Source organism: Andrena cerasifolii, chromosome 16, assembly GCF_050908995.1.
Source record: "Andrena cerasifolii isolate SP2316 chromosome 16, iyAndCera1_principal, whole genome shotgun sequence".
Lineage (NCBI taxonomy): Eukaryota > Metazoa > Arthropoda > Insecta > Hymenoptera > Andrenidae > Andrena > Andrena cerasifolii.
The window spans coordinates 2,824,688-2,838,735 of NC_135133.1; the positions used below are offsets into that span (position 1 = coordinate 2,824,688).

General features: G+C 40.5%; 1 protein-coding gene and 1 long non-coding RNA gene across 6 annotated transcripts in view; one reads left to right on the plus strand and one right to left on the minus strand.

The window, feature by feature from the left end:
* The window catches only part of LOC143377855 (uncharacterized), a 203,647-nt gene that overhangs the window by 52,283 nt on the left and 137,316 nt on the right, over positions 1-14,048 (minus strand). The window lies entirely within an intron of this gene.
* The window catches only part of Utx (Utx histone demethylase), a 214,400-nt gene that overhangs the window by 47,476 nt on the left and 152,876 nt on the right, over positions 1-14,048 (plus strand). The window contains exon 1 of one of the 5 annotated variants that reach the window (XM_076829558.1): positions 4,925-5,518. The exons of the other annotated variants lie outside the window; for them this stretch is intronic. The gene's annotated coding sequence lies outside the window, so the exon portion shown is untranslated. Of the gene's footprint in view, positions 1-4,924; positions 5,519-14,048 lie in introns of those variants that run through there. 5 annotated transcript variants of the gene reach the window in all.

Genomic DNA, 14,048 nt, shown 5'->3' on the forward strand with positions numbered 1-14,048 from the left:
TCCAAGAGATACGCAACTTCAGAAATGTAGAAAATGGATTTTTTTAGGTAAAACTACTTAGAAATTATGTTAAAAAGATAATCTTCCAATTTTGGAATTATCTAATACGCTCGAAATTCATATTTACATTAATTGTATTATTTTTTAAATATTTATACAGCTGTGGTAGATAAAAATACAAGACCTATATGCTTTTCTTTCATTCAGCGAATAGCCACGTATCAAACGAGATAAAACTTCGAATTCATTTTTAAAGTAAAGTTTAAAGGTCACGGAAGAAGTTTTGATTGAAATTAGTAAATTGTAAATATTAATTTTTCCCACAATTTTTAATTCTATAGTTAGAAGGAGTTGGTATGTTATTGCATATATTCTACATTGTATTATAGCAGGTATTATTTACGATTAAATATCAAGTATAATAGGTTTTAGATATGTATATTATAAAATTTAAATATATTATAACACTGTAATTAAAAAATTTTCATTAAAAAAAGTACACGATTATTTTTCAAAAGTCCTGCTATTGTAATTTCTTTCAACAATTTAACTTAGATTTGAAGATATTAGTTTTGGCCACGATTTCGTGCAAATTCGCCACTGTGCATCAATGCACCAAGGAAACCACTTAGCAAATTTGTGCCCCAATAACAATTGTAATTCTCAAACTCATCAAAAGAACAACTACTTAAACTTTTATCCCCACTTTACATAAAAATAAAGCACACACGAGTTAATCAAAGAAAAAGGGAGAGCCAATTCGTATGCATTCGCAAATAGAATATTCATTCGCAATTTCCACGAGACATAAAATGGATAACACCAATACAGTGGCTCGAAATATTAACATATAACTCCTGCAGAATTTCGTTTCATTTACGAGGGGACATAGATCGCGCTGATTTGAAAATTAAATGGAAATAGGCCAGCATATATGTTATTCAAATTATCGTAGCTGTGGTATCGCTGTCAGGAATAATCGCGTACAAAAGGGAAAAGAAGTACTCCACTCTACGCACTGCAATTTAGAAACCTTGTTTCAAAGGTTTCCAGTTCTGGAAGCGAAGTTGAAAGTCCACCGGTACGAGTTTTCTAGGGAATCCATATTGGGAGCGCCGTCAAAATTGCCCTTTACGCAAGGTTAAAGGGCAAAAAGAAGGGAAGGAAGAAAGAGGGGCATGGCGCTCGGGGCGGTGTATCTTCGCAGAAAACGATCGCTGTTTTTTAACAGTGGATCTTTCGATCCGTATCTTCGATCCACCTGAACATTACCTGTCCCTAGTGGATTTTAGTTGCCTAGAATATTATAGACGAAAATTACGCCGTTGGCATCGTCCCGTATTATTACGGAAAATTACATGAAAAATGGTCTCTGCGAACATTTCACGATAAAATTGATTTTTTTTTTATTATAGCCGTATTTACGCATGGCCTTTTTATAGGCCAACTACAGAAATGGGCATTATTTAAAGAAAAAATTATTTAAATAGCGTATCAAATAAAAGAGACTTTATTTTTGTTTGTCATTAAATCAAAATAACCCAGAGTTATTTTTATTTCGAGTAAAAATAAGCCAGAGTTATTTTTATTTCGAATAAAAATACCCAGAGTTATTTTTATTTCGAATAAAAATAAGCCAGAGTTATTTTTATTTCGAATAAAAATAAGCCAGAGTTATTTTTATTTCGAATAAAAATAAGCCAGAGTTACTTTTATTTGAAACGTCAGAAATAATTTTTTTTGTTCGACTTGAATTTATCCGATGGCCACAAATAATTTTTTTATTTGACGGGAATTCATTTTAACCTTCAAATAATTTTGTCGTCTTTTCATTCATTTGTATTTGAAAATTATTTGAAGCTCAAATAACTCTGGGAGTAGAGACCGAGAGAGAGGGGGAGCGTGTGCTAGAGAGCGGTAAGCAGGAGAGCATGATGCGAGGAGGTAGTTGTTAGAGCGAGAGGGAACGAAAGGGAGCGGAGGCCCGTTCCTAATATCCCCCTCTCTTTCTAATCCCCGTTCCCTCTCGCTGTAACAACTACCTCCTCGCATCATGCTCTCCTGCTTACTGCTCTCTAGCACATGCTCCCCCTCTCTCTCGGTCTCTACTCCCAGAGTTATTTGAGCTTCAAATAATTTTCAAATACGAATGAATGAAAAGACGACAAAATTATTTGAAGGTTAAAATGAATTCCCGTCAAATAAAAAAATTATTTGTGGCCATTGGATAAATTACCGCCAAACAAAAAATTATTTGTGGCCGTCGGATAAAATCACGTCGAACAAAAAAATTATTTTCTGACATTTCAAATAAAAGTAACTCTGGCTTATTTTTATTTGAAATAAAAATAACTCTAAGTTATTTTTATTTGATGAGTCTGGAATAAAATTTTTGTCATTTATTCGAAATCAATTTTTTATTTGAAATATTTTTTTGCCCATCTCTGGCCAACTAGTAAACTTGATGCAACTAGGGTGAATTGCAGAAAAGCAATACCCAATAATCGATATTTTGTGTCCAAAATTTATAATTTTAAAACATTCTGGAAATATTCATTCAGATCCTATGTAAACTTCATTTCTATCACTGTCTTTTTGTACAGGGTGAGTCGATAAGAACTGCCATCAGAAATAACTCGTTACGTTTACTGATTTTAGCAGAAACTGTTTTCTACGAAATATAGTGTATTAGACGCATTTTAATTTTTTATATCATACATTTTCTAAGATATCAAGGTGATCGTGTCGTTTTTAAATGGTCGAAGGCAGAGCGTTGGAATGGAGCTCGGAGCTGGAGCGCGGAGCAATGTGGTTTTGCCCGGAGCAGGAGCCGAGCCGGAGCACAGAAAATTTTTACTGCTCCACTGTCCCAATTTTTTTTTTTATTATTTGAATTTCCTTTCATTTTATAGCAACAAACAAATGAAATGTTTTTAATAAATACCAATTCTCAATTTTCATCATTAAAAAAATATAGTATTCTAGAAAATTAAGCATTCTTTATGATTTTGTTTCAATAGAAAAATGAAAAGCTAGAAAGAAAGATGGAGTTTCTTGCAAATGAAATTTCACCGTTTGATAGTATTAAAAGAATTTTTATTTAAAAAAAAACAGCTGGAGCGAAGCAGGGGCGGAGGTAGAGCAAGTATTTTGATGTCGGAGCGGAGCAAGAGCGAAGCAAATAAAAAAATGGTCTGCGCCAATTTGTCATAGGGCACTGAATTCGTATTTGTATCAACTACAACACCGTACTAACAAAAATATGCGGTGCCGTTTAAAAAACTCATTAGTCATCTTGATATCTCAGAAAATATAAGATATAAAAAAATTTAAATTCGTATGTTCGACGAGCCCCACCAAATACAATACATTTCATATAAAACAATTTCTGATCAAACTAATAAATAACGAGTTATTTCAGATGGCAGCTGTTATTAACTCAGCCTGCGTAAGGAAATCACACATATTTAATTGCGTTCCTTAATGCACTCACGAGGACAAGTGCTCCGAAGGAGAAACTGACGCGTAGTTTTTAAAGTTTCGTCTTTTCGACTCGCGTCCGATTGTGTTCGAAATGAGCAACGATTGAAAATCGTTCTAGACTGATGGTTTTAATTACATGCCTGCGCGCGTGTGGCATACGAAATTGATTTTATTGTTGCATATCGCGGGGAGCGCGATTGCCACGGCGAGCCTTATTACGCCTCGCTTATGTAGGTCTTGGTCTCTTTGCGCGACGTTCTCTTCCGCGCGGAGAGGCGAAGCGGTGCGAGCATGCGAGGAACAGATTAGCAAAGGCAGATCTGCGCCGCGGTAATTCGGGGCGCAATTCGTTAACAGCACCGAGAATGGCGTTTCCCATTCACTATTATGGATACGAGTTTCTCGCGCAGCCGTCTATTATTTCGATCGTATTCCAGACGTGTTAAAACCAGTGTGGGGGAACCTCGAACTCGCTTGAACTGGAGGGAGGCACGATTGCGTTTCGACGCGAGAAACGGTTACTTTCGTTAGGCAGCATTATATTCCTAAATGAAAAGTTACATCGGAATTTAATAATTCCCTTTCCCTCTTTTATTTATTTCATTTCCCCCGTTTTCTTCATTCTCATCGTCACGCCTATGCCTCAATCACTATTTTTACTTCAAATAAATATACTCTTCGTTTCCAAAGCGACACTTACATATAAAAGACTGAAACATTCTGTTTCTTAAATGCTTATTTACAGCTACAGACTGTATCTGTTAAACGAAGGTGTGACATATGCACCTTATATCTACGTGTTTCTTATGTTTTCATGTAGGATGTAGGAAATGAATGCAAAACTTATTCCACTTTATTTTATTCCGCTCCGTAAATGAAACTTCCGACGCGTCGACGCGAAGTTAGCGGAGTGAAGCCGTTGAAGAGATTCGCAGAGCGATGTCAGAGACAACGCTGCGAGATAAGCACGCTATCGAAACACCGCGGACAGCTGTAGTTCATACCGTGACGCACGAGGTTGGTGCATCGGGCGGTGGCTTGTCGACGAGTGTCGCGGTGCTGTTCCAAAGCAGGGCCGCTACGCATGCGCGACCCCCCTACCCACCGCCACTAGTTCCCCTGCCGGCGTGCCCGTGCCGCGGCAATACCGTCGCCCTCCCCTCCGCCGAGCCCCGAGCGCGTCCCCACCATCGTCCTCGCCTAATCCCCCGTGTGCCCTTCGCGCCAGCCGCGTCAGTTGCGTGTGAGCCTTCAGTGGGGGAGGTGCTGTCCGGCGGTAACCGTGCGTAGCACCTTCTCCTTCTCTGTAACAATCACTGCCATTAGTAATAACGCATAGGAACTGTCGACGAACAATATGATATAAAATACAGAAGCGAGTCGCGATTAAAGTCGGAGTCCAGTGCCGGGGATACAGTGGCTCTGTTGCCGTGACATCCGAGATCGATTATCGCGTGGCCTGTGCCGCGAAGGAAACCGTAAAAAGTGCTCGTTTCCACGCCGGAGGAAGAAGTGAGGTTAAGCTCCGCGGCGGGACCCCCGCCGCCTGTGCCCCCGTTGTTTAGCAGTGCTCCGCTTCGCGCGGCGGAGCGCATGGTCGCGTCCCTTCGTGCCGGACGGTGGTGACCGTCGGTTATTCCCCGGGTCGGTCTCCTCGTCGTTCGTTTTGTGCATCGACACGTTTACACTGCCATCGACGCTGGCCGACGGCCTTGTTTCCCCCCTCGTGTGCTTCGTCTGCTCTGCTCGGTGCGCGCGCGCCATCGCAGCGAGATGGATCGTAATACGTTGCGTGCACGGTCGTGACCCGTCTTCTCGGATTCTGTGCGCGATCGAAACGGGGAAGTCGGTGAACTTGTGCCGCTGCCAGTGTGGTGATATTCTCGTTCCTCGGCGAAGCTCTCTCACCCCCCCCCTCCATCTCGGCGAGGCGTCCAGCGAACCGTGGTGCCGACCTTCCACGCGCTGTACGCGCGGCGTCTTCCTGGGCGCTGATTGAGATTTAAATTCCACCGGACCTTGGGCGATTTAAATGGTGAGTGAACCCCGCTGACTGACTGACTGACTGACTCGTTGCGCGCGCGCGCGCGCGCGTCGTCGCGCCTCTCGGCAGGCACGCTTGTGCACGGCTATCTACTCGAACGGGAAAGCGTGTGCTTTTTTTATTCTTTCTTTGCCCGTCTCGCGCGGCGTTCGCTCGCCCCGAGATCGATTGTCGCGCGTCGTTTAACGGTGCATCGCGCGACGCGGCCGAACGATCCGCAGGCTTATGGATCGCCACGGGCCCGACGCTGTCGAATCGGCAGCCCGGGCGAGTGAAATTTTTGTCGAGGGCCACGATCGATGCCTTGGGGACGACGCTTTCGTGTACGCCCTCGGCGCGTCCTTCGACCCTTAAACGAGCAAGCGCCTTGTGCTGCGAATATGGAACACCTTTCTTCTTGGCTAGCTTCGTTCTTGAACGCTTCAAAGTAATTATATTTTAATTTCAAAATCGTACGAATCTATGTTAACTATGCATCGCGTATAACATAATAATGCACACAGTGCACGTTCAGTGGAATATATATTGTCAGTACATTACGTTATGTAATCGTGCAATTGTTAATAATGTAATTTAATACGTAACATAAAGCTGATAATATTATACATACATAGAGTACACGAAATTCGCGAACCTGGAAACGTACATTGCAAAATATATTTCCACAATGTGTTTATTATTCTCATTTCGTAGTATAAATACTTTCGTAATACACACTTCGCGATACATACTGTATTCAAGCTAAAGTTACTTCTAACATCTTCACAGTGCCCGATTCAAAACTGTTCAAACAGTTCGCCATTTTGATCGAACCCTATCAACTGTTCGTTCCCTTTTCAATCGCTCGTACACAGCCGCTATCGAGAATCCACCTAGGCATCCCTCGAGTCACCTTGACCCGTATATAGGCTCTTTCTCACGTTCGCCGTGCCGTTTATCGATACGCGATAATTCCCGGCACAGTGGAACGAAAGTTCCAACGGCGGAATACAAGCCGCGCATTACGGCAAAGCTCTCGTGCCCGTGGTTCCGTCACGTGCTGGCCGGGGAGGGCACATCGGGAGCGTCGTTCTCGATTATTCCAGCGACCTTGGCGGGACCTTGATTCCCGTTGAAAGCAAAGTCTCCCTCGGTCCCCCCCTTTCCCCCTTCCCCGCTCTCGTGACACGTAAGCGAGCGTAACTCTGGAAATGACGGTTTACGAAAACGGCGGGGACGCCGATGCGTGCGCGTCACGGGAGGCTAGCGAGCGTGTGGAAACAATATAACGTTGCAGCATTAATCGGCTGCACGGGCCTCCGGGAGAGTAGGTCAATGCAACAAGTCGCGTAAATGCCAAGCTCGGCTATGATGATAATGCGCGCGCGAAAGGCTGAGGACTATGCTGGTGAACCGCCGTTGGACGCGAATCGTTTAACAGGTGAAAAACTGGGTCGCGATATGCGTGTGCACGCGCGCGCTGCGCATTGTCGCTAAACGCATTACCGGGCGCTCCGTTCTGGCCTCGCTGTTGTAAATATTTCCGCGGTTGTGTCGATCACGTTCACCTCTTAACCGGCACAGCTTTTGATTTAAGGTGCTCCCTAGCTGGGTAATGAGAAATGTAAAAAAAAAAACGTGTTAACTCTTGCGCGTAGCGGGTATGAATATGGCTGGATACAAATGGAATGGTAAAATTAAAGGCAGAAGGATTCACCGATAAGTGAACAGTTTTGTCTAAAAATATTATTAGCGAGCGGAGGAAATTTTCTTTTAATTTACTTCTGTATTTGTTAACAATGGCAAAAGAAGTAGTGGGGTAAAGGTCCGCGCACACATATCCGTTCCGTGTCTGAAGAGGGGCGTAGAGGGTCTCTTCTTCTTACCACTGCCACGACGGATACGGAACTGACACGGAACGGATATGTGCGCGCAGACCTTAAAGGTACCAGGAGTTGACCATGTAGCTAGTAGTTGAAAACTTTTCAGAAAAAATAAGGTTTTTAGAAGTGCAACTATCTCTTTTCAACAGCGCGCCGCACAGTGGGGAAATTTCCATGTTTATTCCTGTAATTTCTGAGTTTTCTGCGGAGTTTTAAAAAAATTTCGAGCCACAGTTGACTCACCTAATATAAAGTGGCTATTAAAACAGTGTTTTACTACATGTTCCACGTGGTTCCACGCAGCAAGGGTTGAATGTACGGAAAGTATAGACTTTCTAGTTTTTTTTAATCACACGATCGATCTGCAAAAATTTGCAAAACTATATTTTGTGAATTTTTTTCGAGTGCGACGCTCGGCAGAAGAGATAGCACTGTTGTTATATTTCAGACTCTATAATGTAATGTAATTAACAGGATATTAATAGTTATAAGGCACACTTATAGTTATAGTTAATCTATAATACGTATAGAGTCTGAAATATAACAACTCACGGGCGATTTGGGTGGAATTCGCCCTAAGTAGCCTGTTTGGACGTTCCAATTAAACTTTTATTATTTCGTGTTGCTTATGAAATCATTTTAATAAATACCGTTTTCATCACCCAATTTGTTTTATAAAAAAATGAACCTAGAACCTTAGGTATACGGTTTTGGGCAGGTTTCCGTTATTTCAGCCCCAACCCTTTACGCCGCAGAAATTCGAACGAAGTGTAACAAAATCTTTGAGCAGCGCAAGATGGATGAATATATTGTCGCGTAATCGTACACTTTTGACTGTTTTATCGCTTCCTTATTTGCCTCGCGCATCCTCTTCGTCCGTTATCTCCTCTGCTCCTTCTGACGCAACAGACAATTCAATCCACTGGGTAATATCAGAAGGGGCAATGGAATGCAGCGATGAAGTTCAAGGCGGGACGACACGAACGCGACGACACCCTTTCGCCGTGTTCGAATTACCCGCGTTTACGACTCGGAGGAGCGGCGGCCGTTTACGGTTATCACCGCGCCCTTTAAAATCGTCTCACGTGCCATTCGATCAGTCCGCGCCTCCTCGAATCTGCCGCACACAAAATCCCGCGATTAATTCCCGCGGAATTGCGCTCCTGGCTCCTCTTCTCGGTCACAATTAATTTCGAGTCCCTTGACCTGCTGCAATTAGTCTCACACGCACGATATTTATAATATATTCGTGATTACGATCGCGTTTTCTCCCTATGTGCTCGCTCGCGTGTCTGCGGCCTCGTTTTGTTCGATTTAAACTCCGCGCCACCCTAAATGACGCTAAATGATTGTTGTCTTCTTGATCGCTCGAAAACATGTGCGATTGTTTAAAGGAGATGCAGGGGATAAGAAGAGGGAAATGGGATTTATTAAGCGAAAATTGGGTTGTTCAATTGTTTTTGGAATCTCTCGTTCGGATACATTAATTTTCATACTGCAGCATTGTGTTTTTCCACCCAGTTTAATACTTTAAATTCAGAAGCTTTCGGGTCATATGCTACTTCAGATTGAGTGGAGAATTTCAAATCCAAATCGAACACGAAATTTCGGTATGCTAGACTCGTTAAGGTGGAATCAGACGGCGCACAGTGGGGTATTTGGCCTCAAAAGCTGGCCAAAATTCTAGATGCTTTAGAAGTTGTTCAAACTTGTTATATAAGGGTTGTTCGGGCCGCTGATTTTGAATCTCATGTCGAAACTTAAAAATTCAAAATGACAGCTCCAATAATTGAAGAAAATTGGGCAAAATTATTTTTTGTTATTTAATGAAAAACAAAAATACTTTATTGATCTTAAAACATATATTTGTGTTACAATAAAATAAATCGATGATCAATCAGATGACGATGTCCACGGTTCCTTGTCGCGTCGGAAGACACATCAGCTACGTCGTCTTCATCATGGGAATATGAATCTTGTGTGTCCAAGGACCTGTCCTAGTCCCCGGGAAGAATCATTTCTATGATTTCTTTCAGGAAGGGATTACTTATCTTTCGTGGTATGGGGCTCATGCCTGTTAACACGGAAATGCGACCGTACAGGCGTACGTAAAACGCTGCAACTCTTGTTTGTCATTTGCAGCTAAATTAGCTATAAAACTTCCATCCGGACGAATCCGGAACCAATTTTTGTTGCATTGTGATCACAAATCTTTACCAAATGTAATGACACCAGAAAGAGCATCCGGACTCACCCGGGAGTAGAACAAAATCGTTAACGAAATCTTATAATCGTAAAGAAAATTTACTGAATTCTTGATTATCTTCAGACGTTAATAATTGTACAAATATATATGATGAAAAATTAAAACCTGTTCGAAATTGAAGTATATACTGACCTGAAAATATTCCATAATGGAAGAATTCACACAATTTCATTACAACATGTAAAAATCACTAAAATGCGAACGATGTTTCAGAGGATGGTTAAGAAAGAAATGCGTGCTCTACAATCTTCTAACTTTCGACGAAGCTCGTTGCTTCATGAGTGCACGAATGAAAAAAAAAACAATATTGCTACATTGTGTCTTACATATTCAACTGCCTCGAGCAGTAAAAATTTTACGACCTACGCGAAACATTTGAAATTGACTTTTGGCCTGCTTTTGAGGCCGAATAACCCCACTGTGCGGCGCGTTAATCGGCGAGCTTGCTCGGCTCGGCGAGCATAATTCGGCGATCCATGACCGATCGGACGGCGCGTGGATCGGCGAGCTTGTTCGGCTCGCCCAGGTTCGGCAAGTCAACTTGGTCAGCTTGTTCGGCTCGCCCAGGTTCGGCAAGTCGACTTGGCGAGCTTGTTCGGCTCGCCCAGGTTCGGCAAGTCGACTTGGCCAGCTTGTTCGGCAAGTCGACTTGGCGAGCTTGTTCGGCTTAGGGATTGCAATACCGGTAAACCGATTACCGGTTTTCCGGTAAAACGTGAGAAATACCCTAAAATTTTTAGCGGTAATTCGCCAAATTTTTACCGGTAATTCGATAAATTACATATAGCAATATACCGCATATATGCGTTCATTAATTCCATCGACATCTACTACGTTATCAGTAAAAAAACACTTCAATTACTAATAAAGACGAAAACCGAAGTATCTCGTGAAGAACCAACTCTGATCCAAAAGAAAACTAAGAATCTGAATCAGTCATGAAAAAATGGACGTATTTTCAAGTAGAAAAAGTTAGGAGAAACTATATATACTATGAATGGCATATGATTTCTTAATGCCTACTCGGCCAACAAGCGTAGAATCTGAGAGCGCTTTATCCGTGGCTGGATTATTTTGTACAAAAATTAGGTGGCGATCAGGATACCAAAGTTTAGGCGAATTAGGTATGTTTTGCGTGCTTATTTGATAAAAAGAATTGTTAAATAAAAAATATTTAATTACGTATGTAAGTTAAGATTCTTTTCATTGTTTTCGCGGTGACGATCCAGATTAATAAGTATTGTCAATAGTTATACAAATATATCTATTTTGTGTTATATCATTTTACATTTTATGTTCAGAATAGTTTTATTTCCATATATTTTTTACAATGCTCAGTTAGAGTTAAAAAAAAAGTTTTTTTGTAATGTTTAATCTTATATTTTCAATACCTTAAAAAATACTGGTAAATTATCGGTAAACCGGTTTTGATTAAAAATTTCACCGAATTACCGGTAATTGAAAAATTCGGTAATTTTGCAATCCCTAGTTCGGCAAGTCGGCGAGCCATGACCGATCAGACGGCGCGTGGATCGGCGATTCGCGCGCAAAGATCGTCGATTCACGCGCCGTCTGATTCCACCTTTACACTGGCTCGATGTTCGAAAGTATGTCAAATGTTACGCAACGAGTTTAATACAAATATTTACCCCTAAAAAATAGTATCAGACATGCAAGCTCGACGGAGGTGTTGCGTAGGTTTTATTCTCTGGTTCGTAACAAATGTGTACCCGCCTTAAGACTCTCCCTTGTGTTTACCTTGCCCACGTACGGGTCGTCCCCGGTGTTTAACGAAAGAGGTGTCGAGTTTCAAAGCGGGGCAAGTCACTGCGACGCCCACGCTGCACAATCGTATCGTGGGTGCACACACGACTCTGTCCTGTCCGACCAGATGCATGAAAAGCGCCTTAAAAAGTGGCGAGTACATGCAGGAAACTGAGGAAGCGTGGAACCGTTTCGTAGGATTAAAGTCCCGTTTACAAACACACAAATGAGTACAGCGGATTCGCTCCAGGAAATGAAGGGAATTAATTGACGAGCTCGGGTTTTTTAGAGGGTACATAGAGCTTGAGGTTTTTTGGAATTGTTTATTCTTATATGAGGCGTTTCTTGAAAAAAATATGTAATAACAAATTTTATGTTAAACGATTTTATTCAAAATGTAAAAACTAAATTAAAATGCACTAAAAACTAAAAAATAATTCTTTTCTTGTACTTCAATTTTGATGGCGTTAATATCACTTTAAATAAAATCGTGGGGCACGATATTTCATAACAGGATATGAATCACTTTAATACTTCAACTTCGGGTTGCACATGGTGCCTCGCGATTTTATTTAAAGTGATATTAACACCATCAAAATTGAAGTACAAGAAAATAATTCTTTTTTAGTTTTTAGTGCATTTTAATTTAGTTTTTAGTGCATTTTAATTTAGTTTTTAGTGCATTTTAATTTAGTTTTTAGTGAATTTTAATTTAGTTTTTATTACATTTTTAATAAAATCGTTTAACAATTTTTTATTTTCTAGTTTTTAGTGTTTGTGGATTTAGCTCAGACTTCTTTACAAATATCTTTTACTGCTGTATACAGTTTAACATTACATCCGCGACGGATCATTTCTTGATAAATTGTGTATTTTGTGTGTTTTTTTTATCGTTTTCGTAAAGAACGCGGGTGGCTGATTTCAGGTCGTTTGCATTTGTGGTTATGGCTTATATTTATTGCTGACTGGGTAATTTTTTCACCCACTCGGGGTTAATTTTGTTTTTTAAATATTGTATTGTCATCCAAACTACGCACGCCTGCAAAATTTCAAGACAATTGAATAGATGCAAGTGGGTTAAATTTGAGTTGCCAGATTTGAATCATACAAACAAACAGAGGATCGAAGCTGAATAAAATCGTTTAAAAATGTAGTTTTATTTTATTGTAGAACAATTATGTTGTTTTGTTTTCGAACAGTTGGTAGATTCTTTTAAGCGTAATATTTTCGGAGATTGTCGTAGTGTTTTGAGATGCTGAGATTTAATAGAAATTCACTCCGACCTTGATCTCATTAACAAAGCTTTATTCGAAAATGTAACTTCAACATAGTTTACGGAAAGTGCATTTTTAATATTTCCTTCGAATTTGGCATGTTGACAAAAACCTTCAGGCACAGAAATGCAAAGCGGTAACTCATAAATCTCAGATTCTCGAAATAGCAAATTTTGTTCGTTAGTTAAATTAAGCAAATACTACGGTGATCCCTAAAAAGAAAGCCTTCTTATTTCAACATTAAATTCAACGTCCTTCCAATTAATTATCAATGCATAGGTAGACCGAAAAAGAGCCTCGCGGTAGCAAAGTTATTATTTAAATAAATACAGATATAGAGTAACGTAATGTAAAGAATGAAGTCTTTTTAAGTTCAAAAAATATATTTCTAGCGTCGTATAATTGTTACTGAAAAAAATACTAGGTAATGGCACAGTTCGAACAGTCGAAAGTGGGAGAAAAATTCAATTTCTTTTTTTCTCGTCCACCCGCCATGGCCAGGAGAATTCTGGACAATGAGGCGCGCAAAAGAAGGAAAGAGTAGGCGAGACAGCGTAGAATTTAAATTCTTGATCTCACGGTCACTGACCATGGCATTCAGGCAATGCCACAGTGTTGTTGAACGAGTTGAGGATCAGTGCCCCCTGCTTCCCAGCACGAGTTCGATGAAAGATCCGACGGTCAATGAGTCACTTATGCATTCACACCAGAAAAAACGTGTTCGTAAAAAGAATTCGATTAACACGGCGCGCTGTGGAACAACCACGCGCTCGATTTAACAACAAAACTTTCATTATGTTCCAGTAGCAACCTAGTAGTACGCACCTAGTGTCCACTAGTATTACACCTTGCGTAACTCTATCTTGCGTTCAATTTCGAACAGAAAATAGATTATCTCTGAGCAGTAGAATATTATATTTAATATTTAAAACATTAACACTTGAAGGTAGAGCACTTAACTCCTAGTACTTGCTCTTCAAAACAAATTTTATTCCTTTTGAAATGGATGTAGTCTAGTCGCTTAGCGATATGATATCGCCATAGTAATCGTTTAAACAAACAAAACGTTATTCAAACTTCGAAACTTCACAATAACTTCTGTTACAACTAGGGAATACAATCCCGGCCATTATTTACTATCCCGGGATTTTGTAAAGTCTGTCTCGGGATTCCGGGACTAATCCCCGGATTGGGTAATAGAAAATTGCTAAAATATGTGCAAAATTCTAAATCTTTGTTTGAAGTAAACAAACTTACATTCTATCATTAGTCTGAAACATAAGCTAAAATCATTTTTCATAATAAAACAGTGGAGTAATGATGAATAATAACGTCTCAATAAGTAGATACCTAAT